Source organism: Entelurus aequoreus, linkage group LG10 (genome assembly GCF_033978785.1).
Source record: "Entelurus aequoreus isolate RoL-2023_Sb linkage group LG10, RoL_Eaeq_v1.1, whole genome shotgun sequence".
NCBI lineage: Eukaryota > Metazoa > Chordata > Actinopteri > Syngnathiformes > Syngnathidae > Entelurus > Entelurus aequoreus.
In genome coordinates this window covers 38333029-38352408 of record NC_084740.1, presented here as the reverse complement: position 1 = coordinate 38352408, position 19380 = coordinate 38333029, and the positions used below count along the sequence as shown (strand labels likewise).

The following is a 19380-nucleotide window of genomic DNA, read 5'->3' as shown; positions in this document are numbered from 1 at the left end:
GATGGATGGATGGGTGACATGTGCCCAATAACGCTGACGTGCGACATTTAGTGACATACATGTTGCTTCCTACTCCTTTTCAGACATATTGTCAAAATCTGATGTTCCTTCTTTTAACTTTGTGGAGCATGTTGGAAATAAACTCGACCATGACCATCATAACGTCACTAGGCCATGAATGTCAGCAAAGTGTTCCTCTGTCAAAGTGATAATGCCCCAACTAGTTCACTGACCTCCTTGACCAACAGTCTGTCCATAAACAGTGCAGTGTGCAGTACTCACCACAGGATGGCAGTAGTGTCAGCATGTGATCCTGTCCAAACAAAGAAACAGGAGGTTGCAGTTGAAGGGGGAAGGTAGAATTTGTAGTTGAGTCGTTCAGTTGATGAAACAACACAGGTTAGTTTTCAAAAATAACAACTGTATTAATTCACATAAACCTTTGTGTCATTTCAAGGATTGAAATAACTTTATTGTCACACCAGCACACACAGACAAGTGTGTCCATCCATACTCGTAAACCGGAAGTGGTTGTGAAGGGGGGCAGGGACACTTCCCGGTTGAGCTGAGGCGTGTAGAAAAAGCCCCATTGCATGATGGGAACACATAGTTGTGTTGAAGTGTAATATAAATAGTAATAATATTGTAATGATCCAACAGTGTTGTGTAGTAGACTCTTGTACATGTGCAGGCTTGTTGAGTGTGTGTGTGTTTGCTAGTGTGCACGTGATGATCCCATCACTTAACATGGTGTGTGTGTGAATGAGTTGTGTGTGTGAGACGTGTACAACTCATACTTACCTGGCAGGGGAGATACCATGATCAAGAAGGTGGTTCACCTAGGGTGAGGCTCAGCCATTGCACTCCGGCTGTGCTGACCCTTACGAATTCCCCAAATGTGGGAATCTCGACTGCATAATTTGTGGTAGTGGGGGACTGCGTTCGCGCTCTCCCCTGATCTTATGTTCAATGTAAATGAAATGTTTTGTCACTTTAAGATTAAATAGGTCTAGTTAAGGATGGTAATACATCTAGTCACCATATAGTGTAACACATATTATTCTTACATGGTCTCTGCTTAAATTGTTATATTATGAATAAAGAGAACTCTTCAACATAAAAAAATACCATATTGACACATCACACCTACTATAACTTGAAATAGATGAATCCAATAGAGAATATTTGATCAGATCTTTAAACTGCTGTTCACAAACACCTTATAATTTGACTTGGTTGTAAATGTTTGCAGAATTGAATTGGCAAACATTTCAGTCTCTGGATGTGCAAAGCTGGTGTCCACTTTGTTTTGTTGTCTGAATAATAATAATACTCTGGCAACCATAGAATATATATTTTAATGATCACATTGCTACTGTTGTGAAATACATTATTATTGATATATGTGTTTGTTATACATGTACTGTTTATTGAAATAAAGTTAAAGGTAAAAAAAAAGTGCTAAGCTGGTAGAGACACTTTTTGTAACTTTTTTAACTGTTTTTTTTTTCCTTTCAAGGAAACAAACAATCACTAGTATCAGTTATAAGATTGTTAGTCAAGGAGGTCAGTGAACTAGTTGTGGCATTATCACTTTGACAGAGACGCCTCCAGAGGAAAACTTTGCTGACATTCATGGCCTAGTGACGTTATGATGGTCATGGTTGAGTTTATTTCCAACATGCTTCACAAAGTTACATGAAGGAACATCAGATTTTGACAATATGTCTGAAAAGGAGTAGGAAGCAACATGTATGTCACTAAATGTCGCACGTCAATGTTATTGTGCACACGTCACCATTAGATAAATTAATACTTTAACCTATCTTTTTCTTGTGTTTCTTAAACCAAGTCTTACTGTTGCCATCTATCTATGGCGGGAGTTTAGCTGCTAGAACAAATTCATCCTGGTTTATCTTGACAAAACAAATCAATAAATAAGTATTTATTGTATAGACGTCGGGCAGCACGGTGAAACAGGGGTTATTGCATGTGCCTCACAATACGAAGGTCCTGAGTTCAATCCCGGGCTCGGGATCTTTCTGTGTGGAGTTTGCATGTTCTCCCCGTGACTGTGTGGGTTCCCTCTGGGTACTCCGGCTTCCTCCCACCCCTAAAGACAGTGTTTCCCATAAACTGCCAAGATACCTGTGGCGGTGGGGGCGTGGCCATGGGCGTGGCCATGGGCGTGGTCACCATGACATCATCGAGTAAATTGCATAATTTACTACAATGATATGATTTTCTCTAAAAAGGCTCAAAAAATGTATACTTACTAATTAATTATAACAGTTTTGTTTTAAACGTCCATCCATCCATCCATCCATCCATCCATCCATCCATTTTACAATAAAATTACAACATTTTATGTACATATTTATATACAGATTTGAACAATAAGTTATTCACTGATATATATTTATTAATTGTGGTTCTTACAAAAAATACATCTTATAAAAATATAAAAGCTAAAATGTCTCTTAAAGCTCTGCCCCTTTAATTAGTGCATACTAAATAATTTAACTTTAGCCTACTACTACAACCATATTATTTACCAGCAACATAAAGTGAAACAGAGGCAGAGGTGTCCTGCCACAGTCAGTAACAAATAAACAGAAAACAGTAGTGGTGGTAGATAGACACAAAGCTTCATCAAACATCTGATCCACTGAACAAAGGGCTCCAAAAATCTTGATCCTACACTTCTCTTTTGTAAAGTAAATCTGAACAGCCAATATGGGCATCTACATCAACTATATGATTTGCCTGAGAAGCTGGACAGGACAAAAAAAATAAATAAAAAAAAATTGTGGCGGCCTTAATTCTTTCGTGGCGGGCCGCTACAAATAAATGAATGTGTGGGAAACACTGAAAGACATGCACCTGGGGATAGGTTGATTGGCAACACTAAATGGTCCCTAGTGTGTGAATGTGAGTGTGAATGTTGTCAGTCTATCTGTGTTGGCCCTGTGATGAGGTGGCGACTTGTCTATGGTGTACCCCGCCTTCCGCCCGATTGTAGCTGAGATAGGCTCCAGCGCCCCCCGCGACTCCGAAGGGAATAAGCGGAAAATGGATGGATGGATGGGTGACATGTGCCCAATAACGCTGACGTGCGACATTTAGTGACATACATGTTGCTTCCTACTCCTTTTCAGACATATTGTCAAAATCTGATGTTCCTTCTTTTAACTTTGTGGAGCATGTTGGAAATAAACTCGACCATGACCATCATAACGTCACTAGGCCATGAATGTCAGCAAAGTGTTCCTCTGTCAAAGTGATAATGCCCCAACTAGTTCACTGACCTCCTTGACCAACAGTCTGTCCATAAACAGTGCAGTGTGCAGTACTCACCACAGGATGGCAGTAGTGTCAGCATGTGATCCTGTCCAAACAAAGAAACAGGAAGTTGCAGTTGAAGGGGGAAGGTAGAATTTCTAGTTGAGTCGTTCAGTTGATGAAACACAGGTTAGTTTTCAAAAAATAACAACTGTATTAATTCACATAAACCTTTGTGTCATTTCAAGGATTGAAATAACTTTATTGTCACACCAGCACACACAGACAAGTGTGTCCATCCATACTCGTAAACCGGAAGTGGTTGTGAAGGGGGGCAGGGACACTTCCCGGTTGAGCTGAGGCGTGTAGAAAAAGCCCCATTGCATGATGGGAACACATAGTTGTGTTGAAGTGTAATATAAATAGTAATAATATTGTAATGATCCAACAGTGTTGTGTAGTAGACTCTTGCACATGTGCAGGCTTGTTGAGTGTGTGTGTGTTTGCTAGTGTGCACGTGATGATCCCATCACTTAACATGGTGTGTGTGTGAATGAGTTGTGTGTGTGAGACGTGTACAACTCATACTTACCTGGCAGGGGAGATACCATGATCAAGAAGGTGGTTCACCTAGGGTGAGGCTCAGCCATTGCACTCCGGCTGTGCTGACCCTTACGAATTCCCCAAATGTGGGAATCTCGACTGCATAATTTGTGGTAGTGGGGGACTGCGTTCGCGCTCTCCCCTGATCTTATGTTCAATGTAAATGAAATGTTTTGTCACTTTAAGATTAAATAGGTCTAGTTAACGATGGTAATACATCTAGTCACCATATAGTGTAACACATATTATTCTTACATGGTCTCTGCTTAAATTGTTATATTATGAATAAAGAAAACTCTTCAACATATTGACACATCACACCTACTATAACTTGAAATAGATGAATCCAATAGAGAATATTTCATCAGATCTTTAAACTGCTGTTCACAAACACCTTATAATTTGACTTGGTTGTAAATGTTTGCAGAATTGAATTGGCAAACATTTCAGTCTCTGGATGTGCAAAGCTGGTGTCCACTTTGTTTTGTTGTCTGAATAATAATAATACTCTGGCAACCATAGAATATATATTTTAATGATCACATTGCTACTGTTGTGAAATACATTATTATTGATATATGTGTTTGTTATACATGTACTGTTTATTGAAATAAAGTTAAAGGTAAAAAAAAAGTGCTAAGCTGGTAGAGACACTTTTTGTAACTTTTTTAACTGTTTTTTTTTTTCCTTTCAAGGAAACAAACAATCACTAGTATCAGTTATAAGATTGTTAGTCAAGGAGGTCAGTGAACTAGTTGTGGCATTATCACTTTGACAGAGACGCCTCCAGAGGAAAACTTTGCTGACATTCATGGCCTAGTGACGTTATGATGGTCATGGTTGAGTTTATTTCCAACATGCTTCACAAAGTTACATGAAGGAACATCAGATTTTGACAATATGTCTGAAAAGGAGTAGGAAGCAACATGTATGTCACTAAATGTCGCACGTCAATGTTATTGTGCACACGTCACCATTAGATAAATTAATACTTTAACCTATCTTTTTCTTGTGTTTCTTAAACCAAGTCTTACTGTTGCCATCTATCTATGGCGGGAGTTTAGCTGCTAGAACAAATTCATCCTGGTTTATCTTGACAAAACAAATCAATAAATAAGTATTTATTGTATAGACGTCGGGCAGCACGGTGAAACAGGGGTTATTGCATGTGCCTCACAATACGAAGGTCCTGAGTTCAATCCCGGGCTCGGGATCTTTCTGTGTGGAGTTTGCATGTTCTCCCCGTGACTGTGTGGGTTCCCTCTGGGTACTCCGGCTTCCTCCCACCCCTAAAGACAGTGTTTCCCATAAACTGCCAAGATACCTGTGGCGGTGGGGGCGTGGCTATGGGCGTGGTCACCATGACATCATCGAGTAAATTGCATAATTTACTACAATGATATGATTTTCTCTAAAAAGGCTCAAAAAATGTATACTTACTAATTAATTATAACAGTTTTGTTTTAAACGTCCATCCATCCATCCATCCATCCATCCATTTTACAATATAATTACAACATTTTATGTACATATTTAAAAACAGATTTGAACAATAAGTTATTCACTGATATATATTTATTAATTGTGGTTCTTACAAAAAATACATCTTATAAAAATATAAAAGCTAAAATGTCTCTTAAAGCTCTGCCCCTTTAATTAGTGCATACTAAATAATTGAACTTTAGCCTACTACTACAACCATATTATTTACCAGCAACATAAAGTGAAACAGAGGCAGAGGTGTCCTGCCACAGTCAGTAACAAATAAACAAAAAACAGTAGTGGTGGTAGATAGACACAAAGCTTCATCAAACATCTGATCCACTGAACAAAGAGCTCCAAAAATCTTGATCCTACACTTCTCTTTTGTAAAGTAAATCTGAACAGCCAATATGGGCATCTACATCAACTATATGATTTGCCTGAGAAGCTGGACAGGACAAAAAAAATAAATTAAAAAAAATTGTGGCGGCCTTAATTCTTTCGTGGCGGGCCGCTACAAATAAATGAATGTGTGGGAAACACTGAAAGACATGCACCTGGGGATAGGTTGATTGGCAACACTAAATGGTCCCTAGTGTGTGAATGTGAGTGTGAATGTTGTCAGTCTATCTGTGTTGGCCCTGTGATGAGGTGGCGACTTGTCTATGGTGTACCCCGCCTTCCGCCCGATTGTAGCTGAGATAGGCTCCAGCGCCCCCCGCGACTCCGAAGGGAATAAGCGGAAAATGGATGGATGGATGGATGGGTGACATGTGCCCAATAACGCTGACGTGCGACATTTAGTGACATACATGTTGCTTCCTACTCCTTTTCAGACATATTGTCAAAATCTGATGTTCCTTCTTTTAACTTTGTGGAGCATGTTGGAAATAAACTCGACCATGACCATCATAACGTCACTAGGCCATGAATGTCAGCAAAGTGTTCCTCTGTCAAAGTGATAATGCCCCAACTAGTTCACTGACCTCCTTGACCAACAGTCTGTCCATAAACAGTGCAGTGTGCAGTACTCACCACAGGATGGCAGTAGTGTCAGCATGTGATCCTGTCCAAACAAAGAAACAGGAGGTTGCAGTTGAAGGGGGAAGGTAGAATTTGTAGTTGAGTCGTTCAGTTGATGAAACAACACAGGTTAGTTTTCAAAAATAACAACTGTATTAATTCACATAAACCTTTGTGTCATTTCAAGGATTGAAATAACTTTATTGTCACACCAGCACACACAGACAAGTGTGTCCATCCATACTCGTAAACCGGAAGTGGTTGTGAAGGGGGGCAGGGACACTTCCCGGTTGAGCTGAGGCGTGTAGAAAAAGCCCCATTGCATGATGGGAACACATAGTTGTGTTGAAGTGTAATATAAATAGTAATAATATTGTAATGATCCAACAGTGTTGTGTAGTAGACTCTTGTACATGTGCAGGCTTGTTGAGTGTGTGTGTGTTTGCTAGTGTGCACGTGATGATCCCATCACTTAACATGGTGTGTGTGTGAATGAGTTGTGTGTGTGAGACGTGTACAACTCATACTTACCTGGCAGGGGAGATACCATGATCAAGAAGGTGGTTCACCTAGGGTGAGGCTCAGCCATTGCACTCCGGCTGTGCTGACCCTTACGAATTCCCCAAATGTGGGAATCTCGACTGCATAATTTGTGGTAGTGGGGGACTGCGTTCGCGCTCTCCCCTGATCTTATGTTCAATGTAAATGAAATGTTTTGTCACTTTAAGATTAAATAGGTCTAGTTAAGGATGGTAATACATCTAGTCACCATATAGTGTAACACATATTATTCTTACATGGTCTCTGCTTAAATTGTTATATTATGAATAAAGAGAACTCTTCAACATAAAAAAATACCATATTGACACATCACACCTACTATAACTTGAAATAGATGAATCCAATAGAGAATATTTGATCAGATCTTTAAACTGCTGTTCACAAACACCTTATAATTTGACTTGGTTGTAAATGTTTGCAGAATTGAATTGGCAAACATTTCAGTCTCTGGATGTGCAAAGCTGGTGTCCACTTTGTTTTGTTGTCTGAATAATAATAATACTCTGGCAACCATAGAATATATATTTTAATGATCACATTGCTACTGTTGTGAAATACATTATTATTGATATATGTGTTTGTTATACATGTACTGTTTATTGAAATAAAGTTAAAGGTAAAAAAAAAGTGCTAAGCTGGTAGAGACACTTTTTGTAACTTTTTTAACTGTTTTTTTTTTCCTTTCAAGGAAACAAACAATCACTAGTATCAGTTATAAGATTGTTAGTCAAGGAGGTCAGTGAACTAGTTGTGGCATTATCACTTTGACAGAGACGCCTCCAGAGGAAAACTTTGCTGACATTCATGGCCTAGTGACGTTATGATGGTCATGGTTGAGTTTATTTCCAACATGCTTCACAAAGTTACATGAAGGAACATCAGATTTTGACAATATGTCTGAAAAGGAGTAGGAAGCAACATGTATGTCACTAAATGTCGCACGTCAATGTTATTGTGCACACGTCACCATTAGATAAATTAATACTTTAACCTATCTTTTTCTTGTGTTTCTTAAACCAAGTCTTACTGTTGCCATCTATCTATGGCGGGAGTTTAGCTGCTAGAACAAATTCATCCTGGTTTATCTTGACAAAACAAATCAATAAATAAGTATTTATTGTATAGACGTCGGGCAGCACGGTGAAACAGGGGTTATTGCATGTGCCTCACAATACGAAGGTCCTGAGTTCAATCCCGGGCTCGGGATCTTTCTGTGTGGAGTTTGCATGTTCTCCCCGTGACTGTGTGGGTTCCCTCTGGGTACTCCGGCTTCCTCCCACCCCTAAAGACAGTGTTTCCCATAAACTGCCAAGATACCTGTGGCGGTGGGGGCGTGGCCATGGGCGTGGCCATGGGCGTGGTCACCATGACATCATCGAGTAAATTGCATAATTTACTACAATGATATGATTTTCTCTAAAAAGGCTCAAAAAATGTATACTTACTAATTAATTATAACAGTTTTGTTTTAAACGTCCATCCATCCATCCATCCATCCATCCATTTTACAATAAAATTACAACATTTTATGTACATATTTATATACAGATTTGAACAATAAGTTATTCACTGATATATATTTATTAATTGTGGTTCTTACAAAAAATACATCTTATAAAAATATAAAAGCTAAAATGTCTCTTAAAGCTCTGCCCCTTTAATTAGTGCATACTAAATAATTTAACTTTAGCCTACTACTACAACCATATTATTTACCAGCAACATAAAGTGAAACAGAGGCAGAGGTGTCCTGCCACAGTCAGTAACAAATAAACAGAAAACAGTAGTGGTGGTAGATAGACACAAAGCTTCATCAAACATCTGATCCACTGAACAAAGGGCTCCAAAAATCTTGATCCTACACTTCTCTTTTGTAAAGTAAATCTGAACAGCCAATATGGGCATCTACATCAACTATATGATTTGCCTGAGAAGCTGGACAGGACAAAAAAAATAAATTAAAAAAAATTGTGGCGGCCTTAATTCTTTCGTGGCGGGCCGCTACAAATAAATGAATGTGTGGGAAACACTGAAAGACATGCACCTGGGGATAGGTTGATTGGCAACACTAAATGGTCCCTAGTGTGTGAATGTGAGTGTGAATGTTGTCAGTCTATCTGTGTTGGCCCTGTGATGAGGTGGCGACTTGTCTATGGTGTACCCCGCCTTCCGCCCGATTGTAGCTGAGATAGGCTCCAGCGCCCCCCGCGACTCCGAAGGGAATAAGCGGAAAATGGATGGATGGATGGGTGACATGTGCCCAATAACGCTGACGTGCGACATTTAGTGACATACATGTTGCTTCCTACTCCTTTTCAGACATATTGTCAAAATCTGATGTTCCTTCTTTTAACTTTGTGGAGCATGTTGGAAATAAACTCGACCATGACCATCATAACGTCACTAGGCCATGAATGTCAGCAAAGTGTTCCTCTGTCAAAGTGATAATGCCCCAACTAGTTCACTGACCTCCTTGACCAACAGTCTGTCCATAAACAGTGCAGTGTGCAGTACTCACCACAGGATGGCAGTAGTGTCAGCATGTGATCCTGTCCAAACAAAGAAACAGGAAGTTGCAGTTGAAGGGGGAAGGTAGAATTTCTAGTTGAGTCGTTCAGTTGATGAAACACAGGTTAGTTTTCAAAAAATAACAACTGTATTAATTCACATAAACCTTTGTGTCATTTCAAGGATTGAAATAACTTTATTGTCACACCAGCACACACAGACAAGTGTGTCCATCCATACTCGTAAACCGGAAGTGGTTGTGAAGGGGGGCAGGGACACTTCCCGGTTGAGCTGAGGCGTGTAGAACAAGCCCCATTGCATGATGGGAACACATAGTTGTGTTGAAGTGTAATATAAATAGTAATAATATTGTAATGATCCAACAGTGTTGTGTAGTAGACTCTTGTACATGTGCAGGCTTGTTGATTGTGTGTGTTTGCTAGTGTGCACGTGATGATCCCATCACTTAACATGGTGTGTGTGTGAATGAGTTGTGTGTGTGAGACGTGTACAACTCATACTTACCTGGCAGGGGAGATACCATGATCAAGAAGGTGGTTCACCTAGGGTGAGGCTCAGCCATTGCACTCCGGCTGTGCTGACCCTTACGAATTCCCCAAATGTGGGAATCTCGACTGCATAATTTGTGGTAGTGGGGGACTGCGTTCGCGCTCTCCCCTGATCTTATGTTCAATGTAAGTAATGTGGCTTAGCCATTCTGTGACTAAATAGTCCTTGGTAAGGATGGCAATACATCTTGCCACTAAAGAGTGTAACACATACTATACATTAAATGGTCATTGCTAAAATTTTGAAAGTTTGAAAAAAGAAAACTCTTCACCATTAAAAATTACCATTTTGACACATCACCCTTACTGTAACTTGAAATAAATAAATCCAATAGAAAATATTTGATCAGATCTTTAAACTGCTGTTCACAAACACCTTATAATTTGACTTGGTTGTAAATGTTTGCAGAATTGAATTGGCAAACATTTCAGTCTCTGGATGTGCAAAGCTGGTGTCCACTTTGTTTTGTTGTCTGAATAATAATAATACTCTGGCAACCATAGAATATATATTTTAATGATCACATTGCTACTGTCGTAAAATACATTATTATTGATATGTTTGTTATACATGTACTGTTTATTGAAATAAAGTTAAAGGTAAAAAAAAATGTGCTAAGCTGGTAGAGACACTTTTTGTAACTTTTTTAACTGTTTTTTTTTCCTTTCAAGGAAACAAACAATCACTAGTATCAGTTATAAGATTGTTAGTCAAGGAGGTCAGTGAACTAGTTGTGGCATTATCACTTTGACAGAGGAACACTTTGCTGACATTCATGGCCTAGTGACGTTATGATGGTCATGGTTGAGTTTATTTCCAACATGCGCCACAAGGTTACATGAAGGAACATCAGATTTTGACAATATGTCTGAAAAGGAGTAGGAAGCAACATGTATGTCACTAAATGTCGCACGTCAATTTTATTGTGCACACGTCACCATTAGATAAAATTAATACTCTAACCTATCTTTTTCTTGTGTTTCTTAAACCAAGTCTTACTGTTGCCATCTATCTATGGCGGGAGTTTAGCTGCTAGAACAAATTCATCCTGGTTTATCTTGACAAAACAAATCAATAAATAAGTATTTATTGTATAGACGTCGGGCAGCACGGTGAAACAGGGGTTATTGCATGTGCCTCACAATACGAAGGTCCTGAGTTCAATCCCGGGCTCGGGATCTTTCTGTGTGGAGTTTGCATGTTCTCCCCGTGACTGTGTGGGTTCCCTCTGGGTACTCCGGCTTCCTCCCACACCTAAAGACAGTGTTTCCCATAAACTGCCAAGATACCTGTGGCGGTGGGGGCGTGGTCACCATGACATCATCGAGTAAATTGCATAATTTACTACAATGATATGATTTTCTCTAAAAAGGCTCAAAAAATGTATACTTACTAATTAATAATAACAGTTTTGTTTTAAACGTCCGTCCATCCATCCATCCATCCATCCATTTTACAATATAATTACAACACTTTATCTACATATTTATATACAGATTTGAACAATAAGTTATTCACTGAAATATATTCATTAATTGTGGTTCTTACAAAAAATATATCTTATAAAAATATAAAAGCTAAAATGTCTCCTAAAACTCTGCCCCTTTAATTAGTCCATACTAAATAATTTTACTTTAGCCTACTACTACAACCATATTATTTACCAGCAACATAAAGTGAAACAGAGGCAGAGGTGTCCTGCCACAGTCAGCAACAAATAAACAGAAAACAGTAGTGGTGGTAGATAGACACAAAGCTTCATCAAACATCTGATCCACTGAACAAAGAGCTCCAAAAATCTTGATCCTACACTTCTCTTTTGTAAAGTAAATCTGAACAGCCAATATGGGCATCTACATCAACTATATGATTTGCCTGAGAAGCTGGACAGTACAAAAAAAACAAAAAAAAACAAAAACATTTTTTTGTTTTTTTTTGTTTGTTTTTTTGTGGCGGCCTTAATTCTTTCGTGGCGGGTCGCCACAAATAAATGAATATGTGGGAAACACTGAAAGACATGCACCTGGGGATAGGTTGATTGGCAACACTAAATGGTCCCTAGTGTGTGAATGTGAGTGTGAATGTTGTCAGTCTATCTGTGTTGGCCCTGTGATGAGGTGGCGACTTGTCTATGGTGTACCCCGCCTTCCGCCCGATTGTAGCTGAAATAGGCTCCAGCGCCCCCCGCGACCCCGAAGGGAATAAGCGGTAGAAAATGGATGGATGGATGGGTGACATGTGCCCAATAACACTGACGTGCGACATTTAGTGACATACATGTTGCTTCCTACTCCTTTTCAGACATATTGTCAAAATCTGATGTTCCTTCTTGTAACTTTGTGAAGCATGTTGGAAATAAACTCGACCATGGCCATCATAACGTCACTAGGCCATGAATGTCAGCAAAGTGTTCCTCTGTCAAAGTGATAATGCCACAACTAGTTCACTGACCTCCTTGACTAATAGTCTGTCCATAAACAGTGCAGTGTGCAGTACTCACCACAGGATGGCAGTAGTGTCAGCATGTGATCCTGTCCAAACAAAGAAACAGGAAGTTGCAGTAGAAGGGGGAAGGTAGAATTCCTAGTTGAGTCGTTCAGTTGATGAAACAACACAGGTTAGTTTTCAAAAATAACAACTGTATTAATTCACATAAACCTTTGTGTCATTTCAAGGATTGAAATATATTTATTGTCACACCTGCACACACAGACAAGAGTGTCTGTACTTGTAAACAGGAAGTGGTTGTGAAGGGGGGCAGTGACATTTCCCGGTTGAGCTGAGGCGTGTAGAACAAGCCCCATTGCATGATGGGAACACATAGTTGTGTTGAAGTGTAATATAAATAGTAATAATATTGTAATGATCCAACAGTGTTGTGTAGTAGACTCTTGTACATGTGCAGGCTTGTTGATTGTGTGTGTTTGCTAGTGTGCACGTGATGATCCCATCACTTAACATGGTGTGTGTGTGAATGAGTTGTGTGTGTGAGACGTGTACAACTCATACTTACCTGGCAGGGGAGATACCATGATCAAGAAGGTGGTTCACCTAGGGTGAGGCTCAGCCATTGCACTCCGGCTGTGCTGACCCTTACGAATTCCCCAAATGTGGGAATCTCGACTGCATAATTTGTGGTAGTGGGGGACTGCGTTCGCGCTCTCCCCTGATCTTATGGTCAATGTAAATAATGTGACTAAATAGTCCTTGGTAAGGATGACAATACATCTTGCCACTATAGAGTGTAGCACATACTATACATTAAATGGTCTTTGCTAAAAATGTTAAAGTATGAAAAAAGAAAACTATTCACCATTAAAAATTACCATTTTGACACATCACACTAACTGTAACTTGAAATAAATAAATCCAATAGAAAATATTTATTCAGATCTTTAAACTGCTGTTCACAAACACCTCATAATTTGACTTGGTTGTAAATGTTTGCAGAATTGAATTGGCAAACATTTCAGTCTCTGGATGTGCAAAGCTGGTGTCCACTTTGTTTTGTTGTCTGAATAATAATAATACTCTGGCAACCATAGAATATATATTTTAATGACCACATTGCTACTGTTGTGAAATACATTATTATTGATATATGTTTGTTATACATGTACTGTTTATTGAAATAAAGTTAAAGGTAAAAAAAAATGTGCAAAGCTGGTAGAGACACTTTTTTTTTTCCTTTCAAGGAAACAAACAATCACTAGTATCAGTTATAAGATTGTTAGTCAAGGAGGTCAGTGAACTAGTTGTGGCATTGTCACTTTGACAGAGGAACACTTTGCTGACATTCATGGCCTAGTGACGTTATGATGGTCATGGTTGAGTTTATTTCCAACATGCTTCATAAAGTTACATGAAGGAACATCAGATTCGGACAATATGTCTGAAAAGGAGTAGGAAGCAACATGTATGTCACTAAATGTCGCACGTCAGTGTTATTGTGCACACGTCACCATTAGATGAAATTAATACTTTAACCTATCTTTTTCTTGTGTTTCTTAAACCAAGTTGTACTGTCTCCATCTATTTATGGCGGGAGTTTAGCTGCTAGAACAATTTCATCCTGGTTTATCTTGACAAAACAAATCACTAAAAAAATATTTATTGTATAGACGTCGGGCAGCACGGTGGAGCAGGGGTTATTGCATGTGCCTCACAATACAAAGGTCCTGAGTTCAATCCCGGGCTCGGGATCTTTCTGTGTGGAGTTTGCATGTTCTCCCCGTGACTGTGTGGGTTCCCTCCGGGTACTCCGGCTTCCTCCCACTTCCAAAGACATGCACCTGGGGATAGGTTGATTGGCAACACTAAAATTGGCCCTAGTGTGTGAATGTGAGTGTGAATGTTGTCTGTCTATCTGTGTTGGCCCTGCGATGAGGCGGCGACTTGTCCAGGGTGTACCCCGCCTTCTGCCCAAATGCAGCTGAGATAGGCTCCAGCTCCCCCCGCAACCCCAAAAGGGACAAGTGGTAGAAAATGGATGGATGTATAGACATCAGAGCAAGTGGGAGGGCATTAGACGAGAATGAATAACACACAAGCTCCAGGTAGCTTTTACTTTTAGATTATGCTGAAAGCCAATAAAAAACAAGCTGCATGCCAAAGATGGTCCCCGGGCCACACTTCAGACAGCACATATACAGCGTTTGTTTTTTCAGGAAACACATATATGAAACATGTGTATGAAACAATAACAGTGTAAATTATTATTTATTTTTAGTAGAATGAAGTCCCTTACTGGCTGAAGTGCAGGATTTATAGTTTGTTTCTAGCACTGTTCCTGTCCTCGACTGAACGATGGCGGCACACTGTTTTGTCTTACCTATTTGTATTTGTACGATTACGTATTTCACCGCGAGGCGTAGTGTTCACAAACAAGAAATGGAAATTGGGAACGATTGGGAACGTGTACCATACCAAAAGTTGTTCCAAAAATAATTTGATACGAATACATGTACTGTTACACCCATAGCACGTTTTAAAGAAATGTGGCACGCCGTTGTGTGATTATGAGGGAGGTAATAAAACAAAACATGCCTACATACTGAACAATTTTCATAGAAATGGCAGCCGACACATATTCACGATTGATTACGTCGACAAATGGTGACATAAGCGGCAGGCTAGCGACTTAACCTGGTTTCAGGTGTGGAGATGTCCCCATTCACAATAGAAGATATCAAATTTGCCATATTTATAGATGATGGTAACATAGAAATGTTTGTCAACATTATTATGCTGTAAGCTCATTTTTGTATACATAAATGTCAATATCTGAGAGTAAAACCTACATTCTCACATTGGCTTAATGTTTTAAATGTGTCTATACAATAAATACTTATTCGTTGATTTGTTTTGCAGGCATGTGATTTGACCACAATGAAAAAGACTGAAAAAATTTCCGGGGGTCTGGGGGACGAAGGCCCTCGAAGCTCCTGGTTTTTCACCAATTTAACATGCTAAAATTAACAAAGACAGCACCATTTGAAGAAAATATTTTAGTGTTTAAAGACATGAAAACATCATTAATAGAACATGCATAACCCAATTATCCTAATGAATCACTGTATATGGTTCAGTCCCAACAGTATTTAGTCACTAATATTTACATCTTGTGTTCATTTCACATCCACAGGTGTCACATTGATCAGTCTTATTATCTACAGTTTATTTACAGTATTACCACATTACTTCAGTTCATGTAATGTAAACATTTCATTCTTTTCGCCAAAATAGGATATACATTTATGAAAATAATTAAACATGTTTAGTATTGTTTACTCATATTTGAAAATAGGAAATAATAATAATGTGAGGACACTGACATATTGCATGAAACAAGTGTGAAAATATTTACCTTCAAGATTGTTACACCACTGACAATAGTTTCAACAGACTACATAAGAACTTAATATTACAATATAGTATTATATGCAAATTTATTTCAAATAAATTGTTACCTAGAATCAATAATGCGACTCTTTGAATTTCTGTAATTTCATAATATATTTTCATTTAGAAAAACCCATTTATATTTCGCAAAGCAATAATTGGTTAATATTTAAAACAAACATGCGTATTTCGCAAGCAAATATTTTTTAGCTTACCTCATTATTAACAACCCTGTCTGCAACTGAAGTGGGTGGATCTTTCCTCTCGATGTCTACGGCAGTTGTCGATGTAAACAAAGGACCGTAAGGTTTGCTCACTTTCGGTTGACATCCAAAAGTACCAGCTAGTGAAAAGTTTGTTTTCCTTGCTTCAAGTTGTTTCATATGTTTTTGGCGTTTCGCATGTACTTCCAAAGCCTTGAAACCTCGTGATCCATAGTCAATATTATCATGACACCACGTGCACAAAACCTTTCCGGGACGATCGATTTTCCGAATAAAATCACCGAACAAAGTCGTAACTTCCTTCTTCCCAACAGTATCAGTGATTTCCCTTTCCATCCAGTCCCATCGAAACTTATTTTTGACATGTTTATCAATTTCTTTTACTCAAAAAGCGTCCCTTCTCTCGAATACCGACATTGTTTACATATGGAAAATGGCGCTAATAACCATTATGAATGATGACGTTATTAACGTCATCATTCATAACAGATGTCCTGATTGGTCACAAGGAACATATCGACCAATCAACTACGGCGTAATATAAACTACGTCTCGAATCTTGATTTAGGGTCGGAAAAAAAAACGGAAAAAAGGGAGATAATTTTTTTTTTCTCCCGAGATTAAAAAAGACGAAATTCCGACTTTAGACGGAAAAATCACATGCCTGGTTTTGTCAAGATAAAACAGTATGAAATCGTTTTAGCAGCTAAATTCCCGACATAAATAGATGGCGACATTACAACTTGGTTTAAGAAAAACAAGAAAAAGGTAGGTTAAAGTATTAATTTCATCTAATGCGACATTTAGTGAAATACATGTTGCTTCCTACTCCTTTTCAGACATATTGTCAAAATCTGATGTTCTTTGTGCAGAATGTTGGAAATAAACTCAACCATGACCATTATAAAGTCACGAGGCCATGAATGTCAGCAAAGTGTTCCTCTGTCAAAGTGATAATGCCACAACTAGTTCACTGACCTCCTTGACTAACAGTCTGTCCATAAACAGTGCAGTGTGTTATGGCGTCACATTAGTACCAAAAATCCAAGCGCGTAAAAACTGTTATCGCGCGCTGAATCTCCACTTCGTGCGCGCGCGACACCCTTTTGCGCGCGCGTGGTGCCTTTGTGCGCGCGCGCGGCGCCTTTCTGCGTGCGCGCGCTGCCTTTCTGCGCGCACGCTGTCTCGGTCTGTGCGCTGTCATGTTTCATTTTGGTACTTTGGGGGCGGGCATGCTTAGACCGCCACTTCTTTCTGATTGGCTTTGAAAAAAAAAAAAAAAAAGGAAAAGAAATATACAACTTCAAGTAGGTTGTAAAAAAAGGCAGATGAAGTGAAACAATGCAATGCTTTTCTTTACACTCTCTCATGCACACAGATACTCATGTTATGAGAAGTATATTGTTTCAAAAATATTAACATTAATTGTTGATATTTTAAACATCTTTCAGATTACATTGCTCGAATTCAAAAACCACTTTACTACACAAATATTAGGCCCAATGTGCAGGATTATTCTATTAGTTTTAGTTATTTTTATGTTTTATCATATCTTAGCTTATTTTTATGTTTTATCATATCTTAGCCTATTTTTATATGGTCTTATTATATTTATATTTCAGTTTTTATTGTATTTTATTTTATTTTATAGTTTTTCATATTGTAGTTTATTTTTATGTTTGATTATATCTTATCTTATTTCATATTATTTTTGGACTTTTACCTGATGTGTATTTTAATTATTTTTAATCCATCTAGTGCAGGGGTCACCAACCTTTTTGAAACCAAGGGCTACTTCTTGGGTACTGATTAATGCGAAGGGCTACCAGTTAGATACACACTTAAATAAATTGCCAGAAGTAGCCAATTTGCTCAATTTACCTTTAACTCTGTTATTATTAATAATTAATGATATTTATCTTTGTGGAAACACTGATTATCTTAATGATTTCTCACAATAAATATATATAGAAACAGATACATATCAATATGCAACACTTTATTTTTATATTTTCTCTAAGTGCACATTTTTCAAATTGAACATTTTCAAATGATCACTTGTAAGACAGTCTTGTGAAATCACAATAACCCATTTTAACTAGCTAGCCACTAACATTTTTTAACAAATCATGAATTACTTTGCACCATGTTTGTACAAATAATAACTCATGTAAAATACAAAAGTAAACTCTCAAATTTTTAAATCATGTCATGTCAGTTAGTGGGAAGCCTGGCATTGCATGCTGTTAACTAGTGTGTTGTACTCTGGTGTGTAACTTGACACTGCAACTCTGAGTGAGTCTTGCAGATGTGCATTAGTGAGGCGTGTTCTGTGTTTGTTCTTGATGAAGTTCATGTCAGAAAAGGCTGATTCACAAAGATAAGATTTTTCCTCATTGTTTGCGGAACCTTCTTAATCCTTTGGACATATTTTCACAGCAATCTGGCCTTAAGCTTAATTATGATAAATGTAAAATGTTAAGGATCGGAAATCTAAAGGGCACGTCCTCTCGAATGGAATGCAAAGTGCCTGTTTTGTGGACAGATGGACCAGTTAACATACTTGGTGTTGTTGTCCCAGAAAATCTGGAAGATCTAGGCTCAGTAAATTATGATAATCGTCTAAGAAAGCTGGACAAAATTATGCAATTATGGAAAGGGAAATCCCTAACCTTGTATGGTAAAATGTCTATTGCCAACTCGTTAATTATTCCTCAATTTATTTATTTGTTTTTGTCATTACCAGTTCCATCACAAAACTTTTTTAAGATTTATGAGCGGAGGGTCTTCGATTTTGTCTGGAACGGCAAACCAGAAAAGATTAAAAGAAAGGTTTTGTACAAAGAGTATGAATATGGGGGCCTGAAACTTCTCAACCTTGAAGCTATGTGTCTGTCTTTAAAAGCATTAATTGTTCCAAAGATGTATTTAAACATTGAGTGGTACACAAATGTCCTGTTGGACAAAAAACATGTACTGTATCAAAATAAAATTGTATCCTTTTTTACAAGTGATCCCCTCCCAGAGAGTCTGCTGGGAAACATGGCGGGGTTCATAAAGGAAACAATCCATTCATAGTGGTGTTTTCAATTTTATGTGCCAGAAAAAAGAGACGATATTTTGCAGCAGTTAATATGGATGAACTCTAATATTGTAATAGATGGAAAGCCTTTCTTTTGGAAAAATATGTTTGAAAGAGGAATCATTTTTGTCAATGATATTATCA

The 19380-nt window shown here is 38.3% G+C and overlaps 5 non-coding genes across 5 annotated transcripts; all 5 read left to right on the top strand.

The window, feature by feature from the left end:
- Positions 1-793: 793 nt before the first annotated feature.
- Positions 794-957, top strand: LOC133659436 (U1 spliceosomal RNA). Its single transcript, XR_009827666.1, has one exon. It is a non-coding gene; the product is annotated as a U1 spliceosomal RNA (small nuclear RNA).
- Positions 958-3866: 2909 nt separating this feature from the next.
- On the top strand, positions 3867-4030 carry LOC133659435 (U1 spliceosomal RNA). The gene has a single exon (XR_009827665.1). It is a non-coding gene; the product is annotated as a U1 spliceosomal RNA (small nuclear RNA).
- Positions 4031-6913: 2883 nt separating this feature from the next.
- LOC133659434 (U1 spliceosomal RNA) lies at positions 6914-7077 on the top strand. The gene has a single exon (XR_009827664.1). It is a non-coding gene; the product is annotated as a U1 spliceosomal RNA (small nuclear RNA).
- Positions 7078-9976: 2899 nt separating this feature from the next.
- On the top strand, positions 9977-10140 carry LOC133659433 (U1 spliceosomal RNA). The gene has a single exon (XR_009827663.1). It is a non-coding gene; the product is annotated as a U1 spliceosomal RNA (small nuclear RNA).
- A 2894-nt stretch (positions 10141-13034) lies between these two features.
- Positions 13035-13198, top strand: LOC133659432 (U1 spliceosomal RNA). Its single transcript, XR_009827662.1, has one exon. It is a non-coding gene; the product is annotated as a U1 spliceosomal RNA (small nuclear RNA).
- Positions 13199-19380: the final 6182 nt, after the last annotated feature.